The sequence below is a fragment of the Sceloporus occidentalis genome, unplaced genomic scaffold (assembly GCF_023333645.1).
Source record: "Sceloporus occidentalis isolate IW3139 unplaced genomic scaffold, rSceOcc1.0.p SCAF_107, whole genome shotgun sequence".
Taxonomy (NCBI): Eukaryota; Metazoa; Chordata; class Lepidosauria; order Squamata; family Phrynosomatidae; genus Sceloporus; species Sceloporus occidentalis.
In genome coordinates, this window is record NW_028317087.1 from 1,409,314 (window position 1) to 1,437,277 (window position 27,964).

The 27,964-nt window shown below is 41.4% G+C and overlaps 1 pseudogene; it reads right to left on the reverse strand.

The window, feature by feature from the left end:
• Positions 1 to 954: 954 nt before the first annotated feature.
• Positions 955 to 27,964, reverse strand: LOC149283249 (SLAIN motif-containing protein 2-like; annotated as a pseudogene).

Consider the following 27,964-nt stretch of genomic DNA (forward strand, 5'->3'; position numbering starts at 1 on the left):
ATGCCACACAGTTTTTGTACTAAGCAAGGATTGCTTATATTTCTATATATATATATATAAAAAAAAAAAAAATAAGATTGTACAAGCCCTTCTGGTAAACAAAAAATACATACATTGTATATGTAATGATTGCTCTTTAAAGCCACTTTTTTTGATTTCTTCCAATACCAGAGCCATGCTAAACTTTCCACATCTACATTGTCACTGCAGCCAAAGATACCATACCTTAAGAATCTAATGCATACAATAGTCAAAGTTAATGAGATGAAAGAAATGTGACACGTTGTGTAATATTGATGTGCTGTTGTGCCCAGGTGGTATATGTATGTGTGCCAAAGCCAAAGGGGTGTGTTATATATTTTAAATATTCTGCACACCTGAACTTGCACCCAAAAGGTTTCTCTGCCAGCTGGACTTGTAATGCACACATGAAGCCATGCTGGTAGTGTAAGGACCAACAATCATACTAGATTGGTTCACATTATGGCAAAAGCCTTTTTTTTGCATTCCAGGCATTATGAAAATGCTGCAGGTTTACATAACTGGAAAGAAATGTACAGTGTCTACTATATGATTGACAATAAAAGAAAATAAAATGGAGTTTTTTTTCTCTTTGGCATTAAAAAGGTATTTTGCAAAAATGTTGAATGTTACCCAATGTTGTCACTCCTTTGCAAATCCATTGTTAATTTTCAGTGGTTGTGGATGCTAAGAGGCTAAAATATAGCAAGCAAGAATAAAAGAAAATAGAAATAAAACATCTGTATGACTATAAAAAGGTATATGATGTCATTGTCAATAAAGTGCTCCTTTTTGCAAATTCTGCCGTTGTTTTAGATACAGACAGAAAAACCTGGGACTGGTTTGCAAAGTCCCAAACAGTCCTATCTAGGTGGTTTGCGCAGCTATGTGTCTGCAGTCCACCAAGCAGTGAAGTTTCAGGGGTTTTGCAGTTCAATAGCAGCCTTCTTTCCAGCTGTCATCTTTCATGTTACCATATGTTTTGGGGGCTGGCAATGACCTACAATTAACACAAAAAGATGCACAAGTCATTTCAAAAACATACCTACATTTTGTATTCTAGAAGCTGAATTACAGTAAAACTGTATATATAACTACAGCAAAACTATATATATATATTTTATATTCTCCAGGCTGGTGCAAGCAATATATGACCTTGCAAGTGTCAGTTCTGCATGCAATTTTAAGGCATAGCTATAGACGTAAAATAATCTATACAGCATTCAAGCAGCCAATCAGTGGTGAGAATTGTCAGGTCATGGCAGGCAGGGAGCTGCAGCTTCCCCTTTTTAAGGTTGTGTTCTACTTATTATTTTAACCTTGTAAATATTGCATTTTAAAAGTACATTAATATACACTGCTCTTTGGTGAAGCTGTCTGGGCATTGAACTGTCCTTTTAATAAGCATTTTTCGTTGGCGAGGCTGTATGGGACTTTGGAGTGTCCTTTTCATTTCTGTTTTTTTGCCAATGACACTGTTACCGAGAGGAAATAATTCCTCTACTTGTTCATTTACACAAGATGTAGACCAATTAGCAGACTGAAGACACGTCCTAATTTACCTGCCGGGTACCAGCAGCTCCCCTTACACTTATATCATATATAAAAATTACCGAGTTAAAACCTTCAGCAATATCTGACACAACACTTTAACAACCCACTATTTATGAAGCTCATTACGAATAGAATACCCAGAACCAGATTTATGCTCATGGAACACAATGATTGCTTTCACTAGCCGGTATTCTTATTCTAGCGTGTTTTTTTTTTCTGGTCACCCCAGACAGAACTATTAAGAGCAATACTAATAATATCAAACAGAGAGCCTCCTTACAGTGATGGCATCTGAATTCCTTTTACCTCCGAACGGGCTGTGCGAGTTTGCTGCGAGGCACTGGTATGCTTCCACCTGAAGGCATGCTGGGTCTGGGCAAGCCGCTCCTCATGGCTGGGCCGGTTCTCCCAACAGGACTCGCCGATCGGGCAGGAGGGGGCTGTGAAGGATTGTTCTGTGAAACATTGACCGATTCTTGTCCATCCGAACCATGGTTGGTTAGAGCTTTCATAGGCTGTCGCATCGCTAACGGAGATGGTGCGGCAGGGGAGCGAAACTTGCACGGCGAAGGAACTGTGAATGGTAAGAGAACATATCAACACCGGGATCGTAAAAGGTCACTGGGGGTGAACATGTGTAATTATACACTTTTCAAGGGGTGAGATGACTAAGAAGGTGGTAAAAAACTACCCCACCAAAGCAGTATGACTACCTTCATATGGATCCCATCCGGCGTGCGTGAAACAAATCAAAACGGCTACTATACAGAAACATGTAGGTACATACGTTTTCTCCATGGGTAAGCTATGAACCCTAAGTGTTAGAAGCACTGAAGTCCGTAGGAGAGCTCATTTAGTCAAGCTTCAGTTTGGTCATTACCAAGACAAAATGTCACAGCAGACACTAAGAGTATAGAAGTTAGCAGAAGTTGAACCAGACTCACCCGTAATTCCTAATGGAGATACTTGAGCTTGCCTGGCTGTGGTTTTTATTCCTTCCCATTTTACAAGCTTGACTAAGCATTGAGCCATTGCAGGCTTGTCCATAATAGTAGTTATGGATATTTATACAGTTTAAATGCTGCACTTCCATAGTTCTGTTAACTGACCAAAACACCAAGACGAACGCAACCGCAAACTGCGATGTAACGTTGAATTACAGTTTTGGGGATAAGTTTCAAGCCATGAGTAAATCCAGTGAGCTCGGCACCAACGTATCGTAAGAACAGATCAGTCCAGGAAAAAATGCAAGCCCCCACAAACAGCATATACCGATTACCAAACCCAAAAACACACCAGGATTAAAAGTAAGTGGATGCAAACTTACATATACTAGAAAAGAAATAAAGCTCTCAAGACAGCTCACAAGTCGTTATAAAACAAGCATGTAGTTTTTACAATTAATAGGACTGAAACAACTAATCGCTAAAATCGATAATGAAAATCGTTGACAATGATTTTCATTAGCGATTAGTCGAACCGGTTTTTATCGATTATAAAAAGGTTTTTTCCCCAGAGCAAATGCTCTTAAAAACTCCTCTCTTTATATAATCCGACCTCAAACAGAGATCGGATTATAACACTAGAATCCAGATTAGGGCTGCAACTAACGATTATTTTAATAATCGATTAGTTGGCCGATTATTTTTTCGATTAATCGGATAAAAAAAAAACAATATGCAAATTTTTCGTTTATTTAAAATAATTTAATGAACTGGATGTTAAAAAACAACTTAAAATTTACATTAACATTCTTATTTTGTTATGATGTAATAAAAAACAATATTTTCAAAGTACAAGAACCCAAACACAATATTTATGAAACAAAATAACCCCAAACATTCTGAAAAGAGGTGGACTATTACTGTTCAAGAAACTTTGCCCCAGCCCTGGCACTTTGCGCCCAGCACTTTGCGCCCAGCACTTTGCGCCCAGCACTTTGCCTCAGCCCTGGCACTTTGCACCCAGCACTTTGCACCCAGCCCTGGCACTTTGCACCCAGCCCTGGCCCCTGCCCCCACTCTGCCCTGCACCCACACTCACACCCTGCCCCCACACTCACACCCTGCACCCAGTCTCCCACTCTGCCCTGCACCCACACTCACACCCTGCATCCCCACCCCCACTCTGCCCTGCACCCAGTCTCCTGCCCTGCCCCCACACTCACACCCTGCCCTGCATCCCCACCCCCACCCTGCCCTGCATCCCCTGAAACCCCACCCCCACGAACCGCTCTGTGCGAATGGAGCCACTCGCACAGAGCGATTCGCACAGACATGAAGAATACTTACCTCCGGAACGCGTCACGTAACTAAAAGAAGGCGGAGACTGCAGAAGCTGGGAACGCTCGCGGAGGTAAGTAAACAACGAATCGATCACTCGATTAATCGATAACGGAAATCGTCGACAACGATTTCCGTTATCGATTATGATCGATTTTATCGATTCGTTGTTTCAGCCCTAATCCAGATCCCCCGCAACGCTGCAGGGGACCTGGATTCCCCTCACTGTCTGCCAGTGGGTGTTCGTGCGATGCACACAGACAACTTCCGTCTCTCCCATCCGCTCCCGCTCCTACGATGCAGTGGCAGCATTATGTGATGTAGAAGCCCCAGCGGAAGTGAAGGTGAGTAACGGAGGCTGTCTGTGTGCATCGTGCAGACCCTCACCGGCTGACAGAGAATCGAGGTCTCCTGCAGAGTATCATCCTCTCTGTCAGCTGGTGGGGGTCTGCACGATGCGCACAGACAGCCTACGTTACTGCCCTTCACTTATGCTGAGGCTTCTATCAACGGAGGTTCACAAAACACCAGGGAGCCGGGTAGAGAGGCAGAGTGGGGTATGGGTGAGTTATAGTGGTGTAATCAATTTCAGGGAGGCAGAAAGGCATATCTGGGGGGAGTTAGAGTGGTGTATAGGGGGATGTAGAGTGGTGTATGGGGGGGTATAATGAATTTCAGAGTGGCATATCTGGGGGAGGAAGAGTGGTGAATCAGGGAGTATAATGAATTTCAGGGTGGTACAGGGCATTTATGGGAGGCGGAGTGGCATATCAGGGTACACAGTGGCATATAGGGAGGTATAAGGCATAAATGGGGGCGAGTGGCATATTGGAGGTATAAGGCATATCGATATTAAGCATATCAGGGGGGAATAAGACATATCTGGGGTAAAAGGTATATCAGGGGGCTCAGTTGCATATCACTGGCATATAAGGAGTATAAGGCATATCAGGGGCACAGTGGCATATGAGGGGGCACAGTGGAATCTGGCATATAAGAGGTATAAGGCATATCTGGGGGCAGAGTGGCAAGCTGGGGGTCAGATGTGCATAACTGGGGGCAGTTTGGTAAATAAAAGAAAATAAACGCTTTTTTCTCAGTTTTTATTAAATATGAAAAATAGTTAACATATGAATTAATATTTACTAATAACTTTGTATTAAAACCTAGTTTGAGAAACACTGTGTTTGGGTTCTTGTAGCTTTTATTATTATGTCAGTAAAATAAGAAGGTGAATAGAGAGAGGCCAACCGATTAATCGAAAAAATAATCGGCCAACTAATCGATTATTAAAATAATTGTTAGTTGCAGCCCTAATTAACAGTATCTTGGTCCCATGGTTACCTGGTTATATATGTATCCAAAGATCTACGTATATATTTATTGTTCTGGTTAAGGCACTCGTATTCTAGTGAAATTGCTAATCTAGTCTCTATTGTGATCTTATATTTCAATTGTTGTTGTTTAAGGGTACAATTTGTATGATTCACAGGCCATATGAACCATAAGAGGTTCACATACACACCCACTATATGAAGATGAAATGATTTCCTAGCTCCCAGGTACTTCAAAAGGAGTACTTTAATTAATTTGTTTAACCCCTTGAGTGCTAACGACGGCATGGTGCCGTCGCTAGCAGTCCCAGTCAGGTGCTAACGACGGCACCATGCCGTCGCTAGCACTCTCCTACCTTTATGGAGGTCTGTGGACCCCCATCACCACCTACCCCGGCGATCTGCCCCTCACACTGAAGGGCACCACCGGGGCCACCCAATCCGGCCGGTGACGGCACGCGCAACTTTATTAATAACTGACAATTGTCAGTTAAAGCGGTATGGGGGCACGCTGCTTAGATGCCTGTACCTCAGGCATCTAAGCAGCTACAGACCCCCAATATATACCATTGGAAAGGTAATCGCCTCACCTTTCCAATGGTATAATGCCAAAAAATAATAAAAAATATTAAGTAAAAAAAAAATAAAAACGTACAAAAAGTAAACAAATTGATTTGAGGGTCTCTAAAGACAGATAAATAAAGATCAAAATTGCCTAGAGACCCCCAAATTAAATTATCTAAACATAAACTAGTTTAACTTAAAAAAAAAAGTTTAAGTATTCTAGCTAAATAATCACTGTGGTAGCCAATGTTACCACAGTGATCATATAGCTATGAAAAGTCTCATTCCCTTTTTAAAAATGGCCGATACTAAATTTTAACCCCAAAGTCCATTTGATCATGGGGTTAAATTTAGCCAATGGTAGAGAGAGACAATTTTTGAAATCCTGATGAACTGCAAATATTATTAAAATTAGCCATTTAGCCTGTGCGGTACGTGAGTAACCATCTCATCCCTGGAGCTCCTTGCATTTTTACTGCACAACTTTTTTGCTGTAAAAGTGATTTTTTTTTTTCTCCCTTTACCATCATTTCTTTGGGATTGTAAGGGGAAAGAATGGTGTGTGCTTCTGTGAGTGAATGTATGGAAAGTATGGTGTGTGCTTCTGCGAGTGAATGGAGATATGAAAGGCTTGTGAATGGTCAGTAATTAGGGTTGAAGCCTTGACGTGGCATTACTGCTCATGTAGGAAGTTAAATTATGGCACAAAAAGTACATATTTGCAAAAACGACATCCCTTGGCGCATCAAATGAGGGGCTGCATGTGTTTCTAGTACAATCCTGGAGTGCGCAAGACACAAATGAACATGTCGCTATGGTTAGAAAAAACATTTTCTAGCCAAAGCGACATATTCCATCATTATTTGTGCACTCAACTTTTGTCCTAAAAATACATGTAGCCCTTCATTTGAAGCGCCAAGGGATGTAGTTTCTTGAAATTTGTACTTTATGTACCCTAATTTAATTTCCCAGATGTCTAGACCACTTTAACTTCAGATATGGCAGATTTGAGAATCTTGTTAAAAAATTGTCTTAAAACATTTAGGGGTGATGCCTGCAATTAGACAGCTCTAGACAGCTGGGAAGTTAAATTATGGTACATAAAGTATATATTTTCAGAAACTACACCCCTTGGCGCATCAAATGAGGGGCTGCATGTATTAGTAGCACAAGACTGGAGTGCACAAGACATAAATGAACTTGGCGCTTTTAACTTAATTTTTTTTTTTATTTTTATAAGTGTGATATTCATTTATTTGTTGTGCACGTCAGATTTGTGATACAAATACAAAAAAGACCTCATTTTCTGCGGCTGGGGGTGTAGTTTCTAAAAATATATAGTTTTGTTGGCATATTTTAACATCCTGGGCAGCTAGAGCTGTTTAATTGATGGCAGCCATGCATTAAATTTAAAGATGTCTTTTGTGATAGTCTAATAAATTTAACTTTTAGCAATAAAATATTAGAAAAACAGAGTCTACTGTTCATGTTAGACCGGTTACCTACTACAAATATTTAGCAGCACAGCTTTTGATATTAGAGTTTAGAAAAATAAAATTACAAACTAGTTTTTTTGAGTCGGAAGTGAAAAATTACACTTTTTTCCCATTTTTGGCTATATTTTGAAAACCTGATGAAACATACACATATAAAAATGGTATATTTGGAATCTGCTGGGTGTGCTGAAAAAAAAATAAAAAATGGTTTGTATAGTTTATTCCTAAGAAATTTACTTATTAACGCGTTTAAACGTGAGATGCACCAAAATGCTGATAACCAGCTTAGCACCAGGGCGGGAAATGGCTTAGCAGCCAAGGGGTTAAAGAAAACAAAGAAGCCAGCAGAGTTGAGCAGCCCTGTCTATGGCATAATGAATCCTAGTATTTTGATATATGAAAAGCTCACCCTCCTCGCCTTTTGTAACTACTTATGTCCTGTTTACTCGTACTTTGTATTTTTGTGTTTATTGTCTGTTCGCCCGTGGCAGTGTTGTACAAAACTCAACAAATAATGTGTAACCAAGGAGCAAGACATATTTTTACCAAGATGTTTACATTTAAATCCCTCACATGGGTCACACAGCATCTCATATAAATGACGTGGCAGTATTTAAACTGCTTGCACTTTGTAGATTTGATGTATTTTTTTCTACCAATCCACTGTAGAGACCCAATGGATCCTGCTACACCTCAAAGTCCAACTCTTATTACATGGCTCTACAAAACCCCCGGGCCAGGTCAACTTCCAACTACAGCCTGGCTCCTGGGGGTTCCGTTTGTGGAACGCACAGCTAGTAGACGTGTCCTCCTCTACACAGCGCTGGCTACTGGGCTGCTGGAGCGCAGCCGGGTCATATAATACAGCATGGGGGCTCCTGCCTTTTGCGGCTGGCTCCAACGTGTACCACAAATCTGTTGAAACCTGTCTTGCTACTGAATTGGTTTAAAGGAAATGTGAAAATCAGGAACAAAACCATCAAGATACAATGTGAACATTTCATTTGCACTGTGAGAAATTCATTTTATGACATCACTAGCCCTTGGTCGTGCTGCCGCATTTAGCCCAAAGAAGGCTATTACATTCCCAATGACTACTTCTACAGGCCTTGTCTTTTTAGGGGAACTGGTCATTATTGTCTTCTTTCAGCATGCTCGTTAGAATTTAGAAAAATGTAAGATGCCTGCATGTTACCAACCACTAAAGTGTATTTTGAATTTTAACAATTGCAAAGTGTATTTTTTGAGGTTCTACCAAAAAAACAAAACCAAAAAAGAAACAGGAAGGTGTCCGAAGGTCTGATCATGGGTTGACTGGACATTACCTCCTTTAGGGGATGAAGTTGGAAGGCCCTGCTTTGTTTTCTGGGAAGGACGAGGTATATTTAGCTGTCTTTTTGCTGCTGTTAAAAACATAAGGAAGAGTTACATTTGCCTAAAAAATCCAGGGATTGTAGTGTTAGAAAGGTGAGGTAAGCTGGAGAATGCATAACCCTTACGTGTTATGATTCAAACTGCCGAGTGAGGAAGCCATAGTGCTGTATAATGAGTAGTCGTGCATAATAATGAGGCAGAAACAAAATGTTCAAGGCGGATCACATTTCCTAAAGACATTATTGGACTAGAGTGACTTTTTACATCTTCAATATATTCAAAATTAATTGAAAATATCTTCTTCTGGGAGTGTATATTGGGATGACAAAAGTCAAATATGGTAAAGCAGGAGCAAGGTGGTAGATTTAAACTCCATTAAGAGATTTCTGAAAGGTAAGCCTTGAACGATGTTCATAAAAATACCTATAGTAAAATATTAACCTGTAATTAAGCTTATGAATATGTGAGCCATGTGTCCTTACATCTTGTGATCAACTGGACTAGACAAGTCTGCATTTATTTCTGCCTCTGGGAGAAGGGTGCCTAACACGTGTACTTGTTAGAGTAACCATTAAAGGGGAAGCCACAATTACATGGAAACTATGATCACATTACCAGGAGACCCTGAACGACTGGTCTGTGAAACAGTAGTAATCCCTACTTGCTACCAAACATTGTAATAGCGTAAGTGATACTCAATTCAGTAGACCTTTCCACAACACTATAACCAGCTCATATTTGGCCAGTGGTATTTCTCCTTCCAATTCATGGGCATAGAAAATGGAAGCAGCTCCCAGGAGCAGTTTGCTTATTAGCAGAGGTGGAAGCGAAAGTAGGGAAATACAAGAGTTAGCCAATCATTCATTCTCCGTGTTTATGTACTGAATTACAAATGGGGATAAACACACAATTTATTTAGCTCTCTCACCAAGGACAGATAGGGGCTTCACTGGGGTGGTAGGTTTGTTTGTGGAGAACAAAGACCAGAAACCTCTTTTCAAATCTTAGTTTATTTAATTTTTGCAACATCTGAATTATGATTCCTAACAGCCACAGCTTGCAAAAGAAATCTCTGAGAAGACAATGAGCTGAAGAATCACAGGACCTCTCACTAAGAATTTAGTGTTACTACGCAAGGTTTAAAACACTGATGGTGAAGAATAAAGAGGTATATCTTATTACATGGAGGCTACTAGAATACTTCCACATGATGGGAAAAGGGAAGCAATGTTATGTTTGTTAGTTGGTATGCGACAGCCAACATGCGAAAAGCACTTACAAAATCCTGCTACAAGCCCACGTGACCTACCAAGCACATGTCATTTTGCGGATTGTGGTTTGCAACATGCAGCCAGTAAACTTACAAGACATGCAACACAATATCTCTGTTAATCATTTGGACTACTTTTATAACACAAATCTATGTCAACAAGGAAGTAGCAGCCTATGGTGTTTATAGAAGCTACATGACCATGAAGCTTCACACAGAAAATATGGAAAGGGATACATCTAAATACAAAACACACACATTATTATATATATATATATATATATATATATACACGATGTCAAAAAATAGAGTATTGCAGAGTATGCGGTGATACCTTTTTTATTGGACTAACATAATATTAAAAAGACAAGCTTTCGAGAGTTATCCTCCCTTCATCAGGTCCGAAGCAATACTAATCAACATGATGGAGGTTACAACTTAAAACAAGTGATGGTATAAGGGGGGGGGGGGTTGAGTGGGGTGTCGTAAATAATAGGTCTGGAGGTGAGAAATGCAGAGAGGTGGAGAGATAACCCAGGGACAGAATAAATAAACTTAGGGAACCAATAACCACAGTAAAACATCAAAGATAACAGCAATTAGACATTGGATGACTAGATGAAGTTCATATGAAGTTCTGGTAGTGTGTAAGGAAACCAGAATCCACATTAAGTCCCTCTTTTATGGTGTTAAAATGTGTAATCATTTTCATCTCAAATGTTTTTCTTTCCTGAGAGTCTCTGAAATTTCCTTTGAGTACTTTAATTTTTAGGTTTTGGATGGAGTGATTGTTCTGTGTGAAATGATGTCCTACCGGGGTGCAATATTTTTCTTCCTCGTGGTTTTTGATGGAGCTTCGGTGCAGGTTCATTCTTTGATGTTTTACTGTGGTTATTGGTTCCCTAAGTTTATTTATTCTGTCCCTGGGTTCTCTCTCCACCTCTCTGCATTTCTCACTTCCAGACCTATTATTTACGACACCCCACTCAACCCCCCCCCCCTTATACCATCACTTGTTTTAAGTTGTAACCTCTATCATGTTGATTAGTATTGCTTCGGACCTGATGAAGGGAGGATAACTCTCGAAAGCTTGTCTTTTTAATATTATGTTAGTCCAATAAAAAAGGTATCACCGCATACTCTGCAATACTCTATTTTTTGACATCGTGTCTACTGGACTAATACGGCTTCACCCTTTTACATTATATATATATATATATACACACACCGTATTTGCTCGATTATAAGACGAGGTTTTATTCAGAGCAAATGCTCTGAAAAATACCCTTCGTCTTATAATCAGACCTCAAATAGGTCTGACTATGAGATGACTAAGATCCAGATCCCCTGCAGGGGACCTGGATCCTCCTGCCGCCCCCCCGCCCCACTTACCAGTGCTTCTGAGTCCCCGGTGTGCAGCCAGGCCAGTGTGTAGATGTCTACGAGATTTGCATGGACAACTTACGCTGCAGCCGGAAGGAGGTGTGGCTAGCAGCGGGGGTTGTTTGCGTCCATCTCGCAGACCTTCCCCGGCCGTCAGATCAGAGTTCCCTGCACTGGTGCGGCACCGGGAACTCTGATCTCTGACAGTCTGATATCTACACGGTGCCCCGGCTACATGACAGGGGAGTCAGAAGCACCGGTAAGTTTTTTTTTTTGGGGGGGGGGGGGGGAGTGTTAAATGGGGGGCATAAGGCATTTCTGGAGGTAGAGTGTTCTATGAAATGCCTTTTAACCCCCTTAATGCCACTCTGCCTCCTGAAATGCCTTTTTAACTCTCTATACGCCACTCTGCCTCCTGAAATGCCTTAAACCTCCCTATATGCCACTCTGCCCCATATTCCTTTTAACCCCCTTAGTGCCAGAGTGGCATATAGGGGTATAAGGCATTTCTAGAGGCAGGGTGGCACATAGGGGGTTAAAAAGCATATCATGGGGCACAGTGGCATTTAGAGGGTATAAGGCATTTCTGGGGCAGATGTGCATAACTGGTTGGAAAATAGAAGGAAATAAAACCAAAATATTTTTCTCAATCATAGCTTTTATTAAAAAAAAATAGCTTACATGAATAAACATTTACTGGTAAAACTTTTTTCCTATAGGGTCATCTTATATTCAGGCTCTCTTTTTTCCCCCCTAAATTAATATTCAGATTTGGGGGGGGGGGGGTCGTCTTATAACCGAGCAAATACGGTGTGTGTGTATATATATATATATATATATATATATATATATATATATATATACACATACATATACATATGCACGCCCACTGAAGAATTCAGTCCAAATCAGATTTACAGACAACAGGAAAAATTCATTAAGTAAAAAATTTTTAAAAATCTACAAGCCGTCAGCTCCCCCACCAAAAAAAAGCATCAATAGAAATAAGGAAAATAACCATTGTAATCTTTGTAGATTTTTAACCCCACATACTTTTCGCCTTATGTGGTACTTACTAGATGTAGTGGGGGCTCGAGCTGCTCCTCCATTTGGCATTTGCAAATTTGATTCACAACTTCTGCTGTTTTTCACAGCCTCTACGGTCTGAATTCCAGTAGCCCTGGAGAGATTTGGAAGACTGCGTCTTAACTTCTCTGAGGGGGGGGGGGGGGAGAGAAAAGTATTATTTATATAGACATTGATCAAAAAGCTTAGACTGGGGAGAAAAACACTATAATAGATGGAAAGCAAGAATAATACATTTTATAAACGTTTCCTAAGCATTTGGATATACAGTCGTGTGGAAAAAAAAAAGTACACCCTCTTTGGATTCTATGGTTTTATCTGAACATAACCATCTGTTCCTTAGGTCTAAAACAAAAAAAATAGGTAAATACAACCTCAGATCAACACATGACATATTACACCGTGTCATGATTTATCCAATGAAAATAATGCCAAAATGGAGAAGCCATGTGTGAAGCTAAGTAGGAGACAGATGTTGCTAATCAAATGCCTTTGATTAATTGATCATCAAGTGTGAATATTTCTATAAAAGCCAGTTCTAGCAGTTGTGTGTTTTACACAATGACAAGGAGGAACGACATCAGCAATGATCTTAGAGAAGCAATTGTTTCTGCCCATCAATATGGGGAGGGTTATAAGGCCATTTCCAAACAGTCCATCATTCTACAGTGAGAAAGATTATTCAAAAGTGGAAAACATTCAAGACAGCTGACAATCTTTCCAGGAGTGGACATCCTAGCAGATGTACCCCAAAGACAGACTGTGACAAGAGTCACATCTCAGACTCTACAGGCTTAATTTAGCATGGTAAAGTTCATGACAGTACAAATAGAAAACAAGTATGGTTTGCTTGGAAGGGTTGCCAGGAGAAAGTCTCCACAAGACTTTGGGAACAATTTTCTTTTGGACGGAAGAGACCAAAGCGGAGATGTTTATCCATAATGCACAGCGCCACATTTGGCGAAGACTGAACACAGCATACCAGCACAAACACCTCATGCCAACTGTCAAGCATGGTGGTGGAGGGGTGATGATCTGGGCTTGTTTTTGCAGCCACAAGAACTGGGAAAGTTGCAGTCATTGAGTCAACCATGAATGCCTCTGTATACCAAAGCATGCTAGAGTCAAATGTGAGGCCAGCTGTCCAACAGCTAAAGCTTGACAATGATCCCAAGCACACCAGCAAATCTACAACAGAATGGCTGAAAAAGAAAGGAATCAAGGTGTTGCAATGTGAGAGACTGATGATGTCATACAGAAAATGATTTTCTTCAAGTTGTTGCTGCTAAAGGGGTTTTTGAATCAAACTGTACTTAATTTTTCACACAGCTTCTCCATTTTGGCTTTATTTTTGTTAAATAAATGACACGGTGTAATATGTCATGTGTTCTTGTTCATCTGAGGTTGTATTTACCTAATTTTTAGACCTGATAAGGAATAGATAACTTATGTCCTGATATGTAAGCAAGTTTTGTAACAAAATATTTGCTATTCTAAGTTAGCTTTTTTACTTTTACACATGCTACAGTACTATATTTTATATACACTTAGTGTTTTTAAATAAAATGTATTACTGATGCTGTGCTTGCAATGGGAGGCAAGCAGGGAAACCAAGAACAAATGGCTAATTAAATCAACACTGATATAAACTAACAAAGAACGTCCACTCCATACAGCCGCTTTCACAGACTAAACAGAAAAAAGCCCAGATTATTTTATTGAAAAAAATGTACTTGTATGACAGAGTTTTCCAACAAATAAATAGAAATAAAGTGATGAAGAAAATGTACATTAACCAATTTCTGTGGTACTTTGGGAAAAGAACCAATAGAAAGAAACCATAGAGGGAGTCGGGGGGGGGCAGGGAATGTGTTTTGGAGAATATGCAAAATCCCTTAATGCATTTGGTAAAGGGAAGACCATAAAAAATTTAAAGTCATCTCTCCGCTTTCATATGTATTAAAGTGCATATGATGGCTGGAGTGTCCCTTTAACAGTCTACCATGCAAACAATTTATGCTTTGACCCTATATCTTGCACTAAAGCTTGCTGAATGTCTAGGAATAGTTAAAACTTACCGACATCAATCAAATTTTGACTATGCACATGAAAGGTTCTGGACACCCAAGAGCACTCATCAGAAAGTTACTGAACCATAAGGGAGTTGGGAATAGAGAACACACTTGTCAAGCGATGGCAGCTCCGGCGGATCTGCCTTTGGCAGGAAGAAGATCATATCATACACCACTGAACACCTTCTAGACCTCTGGCAGAATTACTTTACAAATTGAAAACTACACTGCATATACAAGAACAAGGTTTCTGTATTTAACACAAACACCATGTGATACTGTAATGCATAAGGGTTGTCATATGATAACTTCTTGTTAACGACCATGTAAAAACTGTACTTGATATGGGATTTAAATTTTATTTTTTAAATAGTTGGTGGATTGGACCCAAACACTTTATTCTGTCTTTCACGTAGTAAAGGGACAGTAACACCTAAGCATTCTTAGTGGACCTTCAAAGTAAACTAAACTTGCTTCACTGTTCCGGTCTTTCAGCAGCATATAGGTTCGCCAAGAAACCCCATAAATTCATTTTCCTGAGGGGTCGACTTCTAACGCCAGTCATATAGTAGGTATGTGCATCTGTGTTTACGTATAATGGCCTTAAAAGCCCAAACGGTTTTCTGCCGTCAAGTTAGGGTTCCATTACTCCCAAGTGACAAGGTTCAGGAGCAAACACAATGTCAACCCACTGTGTTGTTTAGACAAGCTAACGTGCTGATCATTTAATTAAACCTTCGGGAACCAAGGGAAAGATTATTTAATATTAAAAGTTTTTTTTTAAAAAAGGAAAATGCTATTTTTTTATTTTTCCATTCTATATAAAATGACAAATGTTATCACCCCAACTTACTTGACTTTCCACTGAAAGTTACATTAATTTGATTTCCGGATAGTCAAAGATCGTTACAATTACAATTTTAAGTAGCTCACTGAGCTTGTGGTTATTTACCTTCATTTTTCACTACATTTGTCTGCATCTCTGCAACATGGCCTTGAAGAGAAAGTCGGGGTTGTTGCAAGCGGCTGATCATAGGCTGTGGCGATGCTCCTCTATATTCCATGCTTCGTGCTGGAGATCTCGAGCGTGGAGAGTGTCTTGGTGACTGTCTAGGAGACGGCCGTGGTGAGTGGCGTGGAGAGGCTGTGAACCTGTTTACGGACAGGTGCATACTGTGAGGAACCGCTTCCTCTTCATCTTCTAAGCTGTGAGCGTCAAGCTCCTGGTCACTAAATGTCCCTCTCCTCATCGAGTTGCAGGAAGAACCTGAACTTCGCCGTGATGCAGAAGCTGCATACTCTTGTCGAAGACCTATCGGAACAAAAGAAAAGCTGCATTTTGTGGCAGTCATAGCTGTATGTATGCAGCACATGTAGGAGCATACATCGACTAAGATGGAGTCACTTTAAGCCAATAAATTAGTTCACCATATATGTTGCCAAGCAAAACATTTGTATTTTATATTAATTTTATTATTATATATGATACCAGTCCAAGTCAGTGTTGCTTCGCTAGAAATTGTGAAAAATCCATTAAATGTGATTTTTTGTCCTGTGCTAAGAAACAACACTGTCCTGAGCAAAAATGAAATGAGCCATGGACTGAAAGCCAAGCACCTCACATGAATACTTACTCTCTTCTTGCATTCGTGCCAATATCTGGACGTCTGTGACATCATTTAATTTGTAACTTGAACCGACTGAGTCATCGTCCATTTCGGAAGTGCTTAGCTCACTGTCTATAGATGACTGAGGGCTGATGGGAGTCAGATTTCTGTCAGCACTATTTCTATAGTTTGCTATAATGGAACCCAAAAATAAAAATTCATCAGAAATTAAATAGAGCGTATGAAGAAACAGACACTAAAACCAATATTTTCTGATAGGCAGATGCTCCACTTATAGTACGTAACACGTTGCAATACACAGCTCTGCATTACCCCAAAAGGTCCACAGATAAGGGTAGGTTAAGATAGCGTAAGCTTTATACATCATAAACAAGACAGCATTATGAGAGCTACTTTTGCCACTTAAGCCCTCGGTATAATATCCAGACTATAACTACCCATGGTGTGAGTAAGAAAGTGGAAAGCTGGGCAGAGAAAGGTTTCTACGCATAAGGAACGTATAGCTTGCGTGCTCACCTGTGCTGCTAGGCAGTACCAGCTGCCTCACCACCGGAGGTCTCACGAGGGTGGAGGATGGGGAATTAAACCCACTGTTGTACGGGCTTCCACTAGCATTTGGGCTGTATGAGTTAGCGTAGCCGGCTGAATTATAAGGAATGCTGTACATACTGTGTCTTTTGCTGGCTGGAAAACAAATTTGGTTGATTTTACCACTGACAAAGCCAAACCACACACTAAAAGACATGGCACGTTGTCTTTACACCTTCTTAAAGTATTCCCAACACATCACTAGTGAATTTAACTTCGGGCGCACTCGGTTATTTGCTCCTTTAGCCCAATCTCCTTTATCCTCAGCCGCTGCCATGGACCTCGCTTACATAGATATGGTAAGGTGGAGCTGAACTCACTAGTGTATAGGTTTCCACTAGTATTGGGGCTGTATATTTACCAAAGACGGTATAATCCTGAACCCAACCACAAGGGGAAACGCACATTTACACATCAGCTGCTGCATCTAAAAGCAGTATCATGTTTTTCTAGCATCCAAAACAGTGCAAATGAACCAAAAATGGTTATTCGGACAAATGTTTCATTTCGTTCTTGGTCCATCTATTTTTCAGACGGTGAATTTTGTTTCCCGCCTTTTTATTTGGACAGCATAAGTGCGAGTGAAGAAAAAGGAAACGCAAAGAAAATTCAGCGCCCTCTGCTTAGTTTTACTTTGTGTTGTTAGGGGACCCTCCTTATCCATTCGTACAAATTGATGAAATTGGGAAGTTTCGGTGAAACAAAAATACGTACAAATTCAAAAGCACAAGTCTTCGGTGTTACGGCGTGTGCTGTAAAATCCCAGACCGCATCCCCACAATATATAGAATAGATTTGCCGAGACGGTAGAGACCGTTACCAAGCCAGAGATGAGTGTGTTGGGAATTACATTCTAAAAGCAGTTTACATTTATTATCGGGACACACTCAGAGGAACATCCTTATATTAATATTAAAATAATCATTCTAACAAAGCATCACACAGCTAGGGTGTTCACATGTTGAGTTGTATAAAAAATCATTTTAATTGCCAATTGCCACAAAAGCAAATTGGGGCACCGACAGCATGTTTATGAAAAGGATTTGACGGCAGAATCCAACAACAAAATGTGACTTTCTGTACAAAGTGGAAAATGTTTTATAATCTGGATCTCGCATTAAAACAAGCAACAGCGTATAACAGAAAAGGACTATTGTATGTCTTGGCCAGAGGGCTTCTGTTACAAAGTGTCCCAGAGAGCTGGGAGTTCTGAAAGGCGAGAAATGTATCCAAGCCCTTGTGTGAATCCTGGCATAAAGACCTTGAAATAAAGGTGGTGAATTAAAGGACAAATATATTAAACATTTTTTTCATTGGAGATCATCATGCAAGAAAAGATTCTGTATAACTACTTTGGGTTTTATTAAGTAATAAAGGAATTGTAAACTTAAGTTATTAAACCCCTCTTCCATTCATCACAATCCAAACATCGCACCTTTCTTTCCATCATGTTATTTTTAGCTTTGGTAGCTCTTTGGAAGGAATGCAAGTAGTTTTTCCACAACAAGCTGAACCAACTAAGCTCATCTACCTCTTGACTGGTGTCAGGATCTGTTATAACGAGCGAGACCTTAAATACTAGCCATTAAAAAGCTTTTTTTTTTGGTACTCACCGGACATGGTTTGTTCAAGCCTATGGATAAGTGACTTTCGTGCACATTCAAGGTCAGGACTTGGACTGTCAAAAACTTGCCGACACCAGACTAACGGACTTACTGGCTTTTGCAATGGAGTTTGCTTTTTCTTTGGTGATGTATACAACCTGAAATTACAATTTGACACAATTCATGATTGAATCCTTACAGCAATCACACTGTCACAAACCAGAAGCAAAAAGTACAACATTCCCCCTTGAAAACAGCGCAATTTAAGATGGTCATCGCACACTTTAATCTTAAAGAGAAACTCTACTGACAGAGCCGTTATAGAAGAATGGATATGAAAGTGCTCCGCGCAATCGATGGGAGAGTTTTCGGGACGTTCGCACAAGGAACTGAACAGATCTCTGCCCATAGAGTTTGCTGCACCAGCGCTGGAGCCGACCGGTGGTAGGTACATCACACGCAAGGAGATGTGTACAGAAAATAGCAAAGGGCCAAATACATACGGAGGGATCCTAGAAAGGATCCTAGAGTGCATAGGATGGCTGCAGTGTCCATTGTAAGAGCTCTGGCCACACCCTGAAAAGTCTATTAAAGTTATTAACGGAGGACAGTAATGCTTTCTTAATAAACTAAAAGCTGAAAAACCTTCTCACAATACTACATTATACGCAGCGCTGCGTCTCCCTGCAGGCTCACGCATGCATTTACTTCCATCAATTAGGAGTGATTACTGGCTGCAGGACTACCTTATGTTCTATGCAACATGACAAGGATTCTGCCCAAGACGGTAAAATGCTCCACTCCACGGAAGCTATATAAAGCCACAATGTTTTTAAGCATGAACCATTTTTGTTGTGTAATGAGTTTATTTGAAGAGGGGTACTGCAGGGAATGGGGTTTTCTGGTTCTACGGTAGACAACCAATCTCAAAATAGATCTGACCGCATACTGTCGCTAACATTTTGTTTGACATTACTCGGTTACCATGGTAGCAAGCTGCCATATTAGCTGCCTGCTTCATGGACTCGACCACTGCTTAAAGGCAGTGACAGCATTTTTATTATTATTAATAAAATATTTTTCACTCTAACTTATTGCCAGAGAAGCTGCCACCACGTAGGAGACACAGCTTGTTGTCCACTTAGTCCGCTACGTATTTTTATGTAGATGGCACTGTAAGGGTTAAAAAGAACAGTCTAGACACCAACATTGTATTTTTTTTTTTATGTTTTTTTCGCTTTTCAAGTTCATTTTGCATGGACTTAAAAAAACAAAAAACAGTTAATCACATGTATACCACTAAAACATCTGCGTTCAGATAGCATACACGGGGTTGACTGCTGCTACTGAGCATGTGCTCCGGTAACTACAATATACAATTTACATGAAAAAAGGTCTGGAATGCCCCTTTATCCTGACTCAAACCCCCCCTAATACTGAGTTTACAATATGAAAGGCCAGAGATTTGATCTGGTAATTTCCCCAAAGCAAGTTGTGGTTGCAATGGGGGAAGGCGTTAAAAGGTACACACGGCTGTTGAATGCGGTGCGTATGAAGGCTAGAGCATGTCCCTAAGCCACACGCCACCATGCGATTGTAGACAGACAGCAGTGCTTTTAAACCGTAAAACCGTAATAAAGCCAATAGTGAAAGCTATGAATTTATAGTTACTAGTTCAGTACTGTCAGAAATCTGCATGACTTCTCCACATGCCTCGTGTCACCTCCAAATCTGAGCGCCTGAAGGAATTTTCAGACTTTGAATACTTTTCCATACTGCCAACCAACCCCCCCCATCTTTATCTGAAATCTTCTATGGAAACATACAAAAGAGTTATAGGTGCAGGCTGTAGGGATCATAGGTTTTGTTTGTTCAATCCTTGAAATATTATTACCAGGCCCATCGCATGCTGTATGTGCGTTCTTTAGGGCCTTTATCGTTCCAATATACACGTTTTCAAATAACCCTACCCGCTACTAGACACTCTGCAAACACGCGACATGCAATAGTCCTCATCATAGCAGAAAAGTAGATAACTAGTTCCTAAACAATAAAAAAAAAATGGCTTTGCTGCTTTCACCACCCCCAGCTCCTGGGCTAGCTGAACACATATCCTGCTAGCCAAGGCACATGCACAGAATACTTGCCACCCCAGCTGCAGTGCTGGCTTTCCCAAAAATTCCAAAGGGGTCTAATGAGACCTCACACATGCGTGCTTAAAAGCATCTTCCGTTAATTTCCATAGTAGCATTTCCCTGCCATGGTTTGGCTACCTAAAGCAACCACAAATGGCGTAAAATGGGACCACCGAGGAGGGCGATGCACAGCAGCTCTAGAGCTACAGCTTCCACGTTCAGTATTTTCCCCCCTAAAGGTTAAAGTGCTTTAACATCCATCCCCCTATGGTGGGGCTATACAAAAAACTAAACTGTCCATTTTAAACAAAATCATTGGGGGATGATGGTATATGTAGACCACTCAGAATATCATAGATGCAATCATATTCCAGCTCCCCCTGTGAGCCGAGGTACACTTAAATCACTTACTAAAAGGGACAATTCATATACCCACGTAAAAAACCCCCCACTATTTTGTGAAATCATAAAACCAGAACAGCTGTCCGTTGTGATCCGTCAGTCATTTGAGTTTTGTGAAATAAGTGCCTGCAGCCTTTTCCCTTTAAACTTGCTATACATGCACCGGAAAATGCTACATACCCTGAGAGAAAAATCTGACTTGTTTATCGAGTACGTCAGCAGGACTTCTGCTTTCACTTTATATTCATTTACTTTCACCAAATCCCGGTTCAGTATATATACGGATCTGCGCTGCAAGTTTTATAAATTCGTAAAACCCAACAACCACCCGCCTTCTCATCGATACAGATCGGTTACTTTTCAGAAACCAAGTATTATTATGAGCAGATCAAAATCAGCAATGGATATAAATGAAAAACCATCCTTTTATATGCCGTGAACAGTGATCTCAGACATACTGCCTGCCTATTTATTGGAGGTTTCTTGTAATAAACGTTGCTCATGTATGAAACTGGAGGGGAGTATGTCAGAGAGTATACGAGAGAGTATACCGCCTGCAGAATCCTCTCATGCACTTGCAGAACGTACAGCACGGATATTTAAAGGGGCCATACAGTTATCATATGCATTAAAGCGCGATCTTCACGGGCGATGACAGCCCCGTTCAGTGAGGAGGGTGGGTGGAGCCGCCGGATTGTCTGCATCGCACACACGTCCACTGCTGCCGGAAAGGAGGATCCAAGTCCCCTGCAGCGCCGCAGGGGATCTGGATCCTAAACCCAGTTTTAGGTTTGGCTCACAAACACCCAGGCGCCAGGACAAAATTATCAGTCGCCATGGCGACCTGGCACCTGGGATTTGTCGATCCCTGCATTAAAGTGCACACAACGGCTGTAGAGTCCCTTTAAAAGAGGTTCTGCAACGTGCCCAACAGTCTGTATTGCCTTTTGCACCAACAAAATCCTACAGTTTAGAGGCGTAAAGGTCCGTTTTTTTTTTTTTTTATCGAAAAAGAAACCCATGTTGTCTGAGAATTGGCTTTTTTTAATTAATTTATTTTTTTAAAGACAAAAACACAATGCAGTTGAAATACAGATGCCCTGTTAGCCAGTTTGCCCTATTTCTAGCCGCTTTTCTCCGGAGTCTCTATCATATGCCTCCTCGTGGACACTGACCCCGGGAGATCAATATTAAGCTACGCTACAAAGCTTCTACACGTGTCGTATGTGCTCTTTTCGTGTAGTTTATGTTTAAGCACAACTAAGTTTTTAACTCCCCAAAGGGTAAATCTGGCAGCCTTCTTAAGGATAAACATTTGGACCTCAAGAAACCAAACTGTTCCGCAAGCTTAGCTCAACTATGCAAAAATAAATGATGAAAAAGCTCTACAGGCATCAGTTTCCATTCATTCACTGATTTTAACTCAATTCCCTATTCATTATGAAGGGTCAGCATTGGCAACTTTCTCCAGCTTTAAGAGTTGAACTGGCCCTGTATAATGCATAATCCAAAGTGGAAGCCTAATTAAATCAACAAGATTTCTTCATGCATTATACAGGGCCAGCCGTGCTCTTCCTGCAGCAGAAGCTCAATGGGTTTGGCTCTCTATAATGAACACTGAAGTGTGAGAGTTAAAACCACAACACTCTTGCCAACTCTCCTTTTAGTGAATAAACCCCACTGGTTGACAGTTTCCAACACATGAAAAAGGAAGAGTGAGACCATGCGATATGGCGAAGGAGCATAATGTACTTCTTGATGTAGAAACCATTGGGTCTGCTAGGCTCAGATAAGACGCTCGCTTCCAAAGACTACAGGGCAGCAAGATCCTGTCTTAGAACATTCATAACAGACTGAAAGGACAGTGGAGATGGCAGCAAAAGATGGGGCAAACCATCAGTTTACATATGACATCACATCGACAACAGGTCTCCTCAGACATTACTAAAGAAGCTTGGATATTCAAACAGAACCCGAGAATCTCCACCCCACGCCATTCCTTTTCTATATCATCGACCCATCTGGATAAAGAACAAAGACTTTCATACACAGTTAAATGTAACAGCGGTTTAAGTGAATTACAACAGGCACAGTAATGTGCACACAACTGAATTCTGCAATGATGCAGTCATCAGACATTTTTATTGCCCATGTAATAGAGTTTAAACTAATTACAAGAAACCCATTTGAGAAGAACGCAGAAAACGACCTGATCTGGAAGTTCTACGCGGGCAATATGGAGACCGAGATGACATAAGCCACATAATGTGGGGTTTATCTTCCAGCACAGAGACGTGGTGTCCTCCACTAATACTTTGACGTGGCAACTTGCAGAAATATTTTCCATTCTTTGTTCAGTAGCGAAAGCTATTAAAAGTTTTATTTAAAGCTACAGTGACTGTAGTGAATGAGTGAACTTCACTCGCGCTGCCCCATATCTCTGGAATCTAAAACCCACTTTTTCAGAGAAGCATTCCACCTTAGCTGCTAGAACTTCCTTGTCATTGAGACAACCACCACACTACCTCTCACCCTTTCTCTGTGCCTTATACCCCCCCACACTACCTCTCACCCGGCACTGATACCACCACACTACCTCTCACCCTTTCTCTGTGCCTTATACCCCACACACTACCTCTCACCCGGCACTGATACCCCCACACTACCTCTCACCCTTTCTCTGTGCCTTATACCCCCCCACACTACCTCTCACCCGTCACTGATACCCCCCGCACCACCTCTCACCCTTTCTCTGTGCCTTATACCCCCCCACACTACCTCTCACCCGTCACTGATACCCCCCGCACCACCTCTCACCCTTTCTCTGTGCCATATGTTTGTCACCCCATTCCCTCAAGATTGTAAGCTTGCGAGCCGGACTCTCTCCACCTAATGTATCAGTTTGTCTTAGTCTGTCAATCCTCGTCTTGTCATACCCTTTGAACTTATGTATTGTATTAAGCGCTGCGTAAATTGTTGGCGCTATATAAATAAAAGATAATAATAAATAATAATAATAACTTAGCTAGTGGGGAGATGCTGAGGGATGGGTGCGATGCGTAAATGGCACTTCAGCCATCATGGGCAGTCTGATGAATGAGATGGGTGTGAAGTCCCTTTGAATTTCCGTGGTGTCCCGCGAGGAAATATACTGTGGAATCCCCCAATATGCGTTTTCCCCTTTGCCCGCTCCCAGCTATTTTCCGTGCAGCAGATGCGTCCGACTGCATGCATTTCTTGGTAAGCGACATACTTAACAGCCAGCATCAGATTTGGCTACATGAATGCTGCGGATGGGGGTCTATTCAGACCCCGTTCATTCATGGGGAAACTCCCATTGATTCAAGCAGCCAATCAGTGGAGAGAATCATCTGACAACAAAGGAGGCAGCCAGAGCTGCAGCTTCTACCTCAGATAAGTTTATTTTGCTACTCAAGGTGCTTTAAACTTTCCTTCCTTGGACCACTGACCACTGTAGACCGGGAACACCGCACAAGAGCTGGAGTTTTGGAGAAGATCTAGCCATCAACCTTTGGCCCTTGCCTAATATATCCCACCCACTGACAGGTACCATGATAACAAGATTATCAGTGTTATTCACTTCACCTGTCAGAGGATATAATGTTATGGCTGATCGGTGTGGTCAGTGTCAGGACCCCGCTCCCGCGACCCGGAGGTTTCATCTGTTGACCTGGAGAACTTCTCCCGACCAAACCCGGAGAGTTCCCAGGTATGACTGTGTGTGTTAATTGTATACGACCAAATAAAGCTATATGCTTCAAATCATAACTGATACTAATATAAATAACATTCATACACCATAAAACCGTTATAACATTTACCTTCTTATATCCAACCAAATGACCAACCTGTGGGTCTGGCACCCATTTCTGATAAACATGACAGTACATCTGTAATAATATTCTTATCGTATGACGTTGTTTTTTAAGTCTTAGCAGCAGCTCAGAAGCAACACATTATTTGACATATACTTATGACAGAGCACTCCATTAGCTCGAGACAAATAAAGATGCTGAGCTGCCATACTATATGAAAGCTTTCCATAAGTAATTAGGCAATGCTGTACAAACAAATCCAGGAAATGTTATGTTAATGGACATATTTACGGCGGTGATACATAATGCACAAGACAAAGTGACCTTAAAGGAACACTCAGGAGAAATGTATATCAGCATGCAGGGGGATTGCTGCCACAACTTTCAGCATAACCAAAGTTATCGCTTCATGGAATAACAGCCTAGATGGTGGGCTCGGTACGGCAGAGATACCCAAAATATCAGTATCAATATCTCTCCTTCTCCTCGTGCTTACAAAGGCCAATTAACAGCAATCAGCAACTTAAAGGGACACTCCAGATGTTATATGGACTTTAATGTATATGATAGCTGAATGGTCTCTCCAAGTCTTCATGGCATCCCCCTGCATACGCATGAAGGGATTCTGAAGAGACCCCTCCACATGCATTTGCCCATTTTCCAGCCCCATGTCTGTTGTATGGCACCAAGCATTTGGAACAGTTGGGTCAACTTATTCATCTTCACATTGCAATATGTGTGAGAAATCCATGTCTTCTCCATTTTTCAATCTAAACGTATTTAAAGAACTGCTATCTGCAACAGATACTTTGCAGATGGAAAGAGTTAATTGTATCTGTAAGCCAGGGCTTGACATAAACCACGGCTCCTAGAGCGGTGATTTCACTTAGAATGATTTGGTCCGTATTGTTACATTTTGTAAAATGCGATTAAAAAGTTCACCATACTACTTTAAGATGGAAAGAGCCGAAATAAATAGACTCCTATGCCATAGGCCGGAGCCCTTAACATGCAAACCTTTTCACATTGGATTGCAAAGTAAACTGGGACAGTGCTGCGCTTCATTGGAATGATCCGGAAATCCGATAGCCGAACGCCATCCCAAATACCGGCACATATTTAATCAATTTAATGTTTATCTGCCGCTCTCTTATTCATTCAACACAAAGATTCTATAACATGGTCCAGCATTCCACGGGCTCCAGCTGCCAATGATCTGGAAAGACAGAACTCTGTAAATGGGGCATTTCTTACTTATGTTTAAAGACTGGGATTAGAGAGCAGGGATTTAAAAATCACTGAACTTCCTCTAGCTTGTGTTCTACAAATACGCCTAATAAACCCAGTGTGACGATCTGTGAAGTCTTTAAAGTGCAAGTTGTAATTCAACGTGTGTTTTATAGAGCAACAGGTAAGCAAGACATAATTTGGTTTGGGGTGTAGTATAAGAGGTAAAAGTGTCACTGTTAGGGGCAGCCCAGCCATAATAGGTAAAAAGTAACAATATTTGGCTGTAAGTATTGTCTGAAGCAGGAGAGGGACTAGGAGACGCAGGCGGGAGGAAACGTGAAAGTTCACAGGCTAAAGAAGTCAATAGACTTTCCACGGGTTTAAATGACCAATATGGCGCCGATGCATAAACCCGACATTATATCATACTGAAGGATCACTATCAATTCACCTTTCCATACACCCAGCCGTTAGGTTGAAACTAATTATTACTGTGGCTAACGAACATGCGTGGGTATTACATTAATAAGCAATCATTAAACTAAGAAAAAAGACAAACACAGAAACCGAAAACAGGCAATGAGCTGCTTTTTTTTTTTTTATTTCCAATGGCTGGTGTGCAACAGGCAGCCAAAGCCAAACAAACCCTGCAGCCACTTCCAGGCCAAGGCCCTGCTGGGCTAGTGGACTCTGCATAACTCATGGTAAGGGCACAGCGCTGCTCTACACTTATCTACTAATCTAGATCGCAAGCTCATTTGGGCAGGACCAGTCTCACCTCTTTTTTCTGTTATCTCCTGGTTACCTGTTGTACAGCGCTGTGGAATATGATGGTGCTATATAAATCATTAAATAATAATATTGCTTGTAGATTTGCCAGTATGTGAATGTACCCCTCTAAAAGAAAACTAAAGGGGTATATAGTCTAAACAATAAGTTTGTACAAGAGTTAACATTCTGCAAGAGATAACTATGTGTTACGGACCATCTGCTCTGCAGGAAAGCCAGGGCGGACTGACCTAAACCACTGTTAAAAGGACACGCCAGCCATCACAAGCACTTTAACCCACGCTAGCCGAGAGGTCCCTTTAAATTTCCATGGTGTCCCCTTGTAAACGCACGGAGGGGGATTCTGCACTTCGAACCAGCAGCGTTAAGAGTTGGAGCACAGAGGGGATGCCTTTATGTCCCACATCTTAAATGAATACCCGTGAAAATACTTAGCGGTTTCCCCGGCATTTATTTATCAGTGGGGGTTCCTGGGACTCTTTAAATTACCCTTTTAAGATGATAATTCATCTCAACATGTTACCTATACATGATACAGGGTTGGTTCGGCACTTTGTTTACAAAAATCTCACTGGGGTTTGTCCTCCATAATGCATTTATAAACTGTGATATAAGATGTTTGAAGTCACAGCTTAGTAATAACACAACCAGTCTCCCATACAAATGCACATCACCAATACCCATACATTCAAAGCACCGCAAGATCCCATGTGCAGGGGCAACACCAAGCCCCCCCAAACTTCACAAACGTGTACAAGTCTGCCTCAGCCTATGTGCTGCTGTAGGACATCACACACCTCCCACACTGTAATAGCCTGACAGAACCGACGGGGTGGCGCATGGACCAAACTTCCGAAGGCCAAAGCTGAAGAGTAAGTAAAAAGAAGTTACCAGGTCTCATCTTCCTCAAAAGCCACCATCCTATCCATGTCCTCCTTACGGAGAGGCACCACCTGGTCCAGAAGAAGTTCCCCGTCCCCGTCTTTTCTCCTTTCCACTGCCGCTGCCTCAAGGAGTTCCTCCCAAGCGGCCACATCTCGCCCTCCGCCCTTCTCTTGAAGTATAGGCCCCGGACTCATACTATGGCCCCCGTTACCAAGAAGCAGCAGGGTGGAGGCAGCGGCGGCGGTCTGCGGGGAGGCATGGGGCCTGTTTTGGAGGATAGGGGGTGTGGGTAATGTCGGGGTCCTGGGAGAGCCCGGGGGCAGTGAGGATCTGGATCTTAGCTGCTCGTTCTGCTTCTCCAATTTCCTGACAAGCTCTTGCAGCTTCCGCACCTCTTGGTCCGCATTCATGTTGGGGTGCACGTCCTCCAT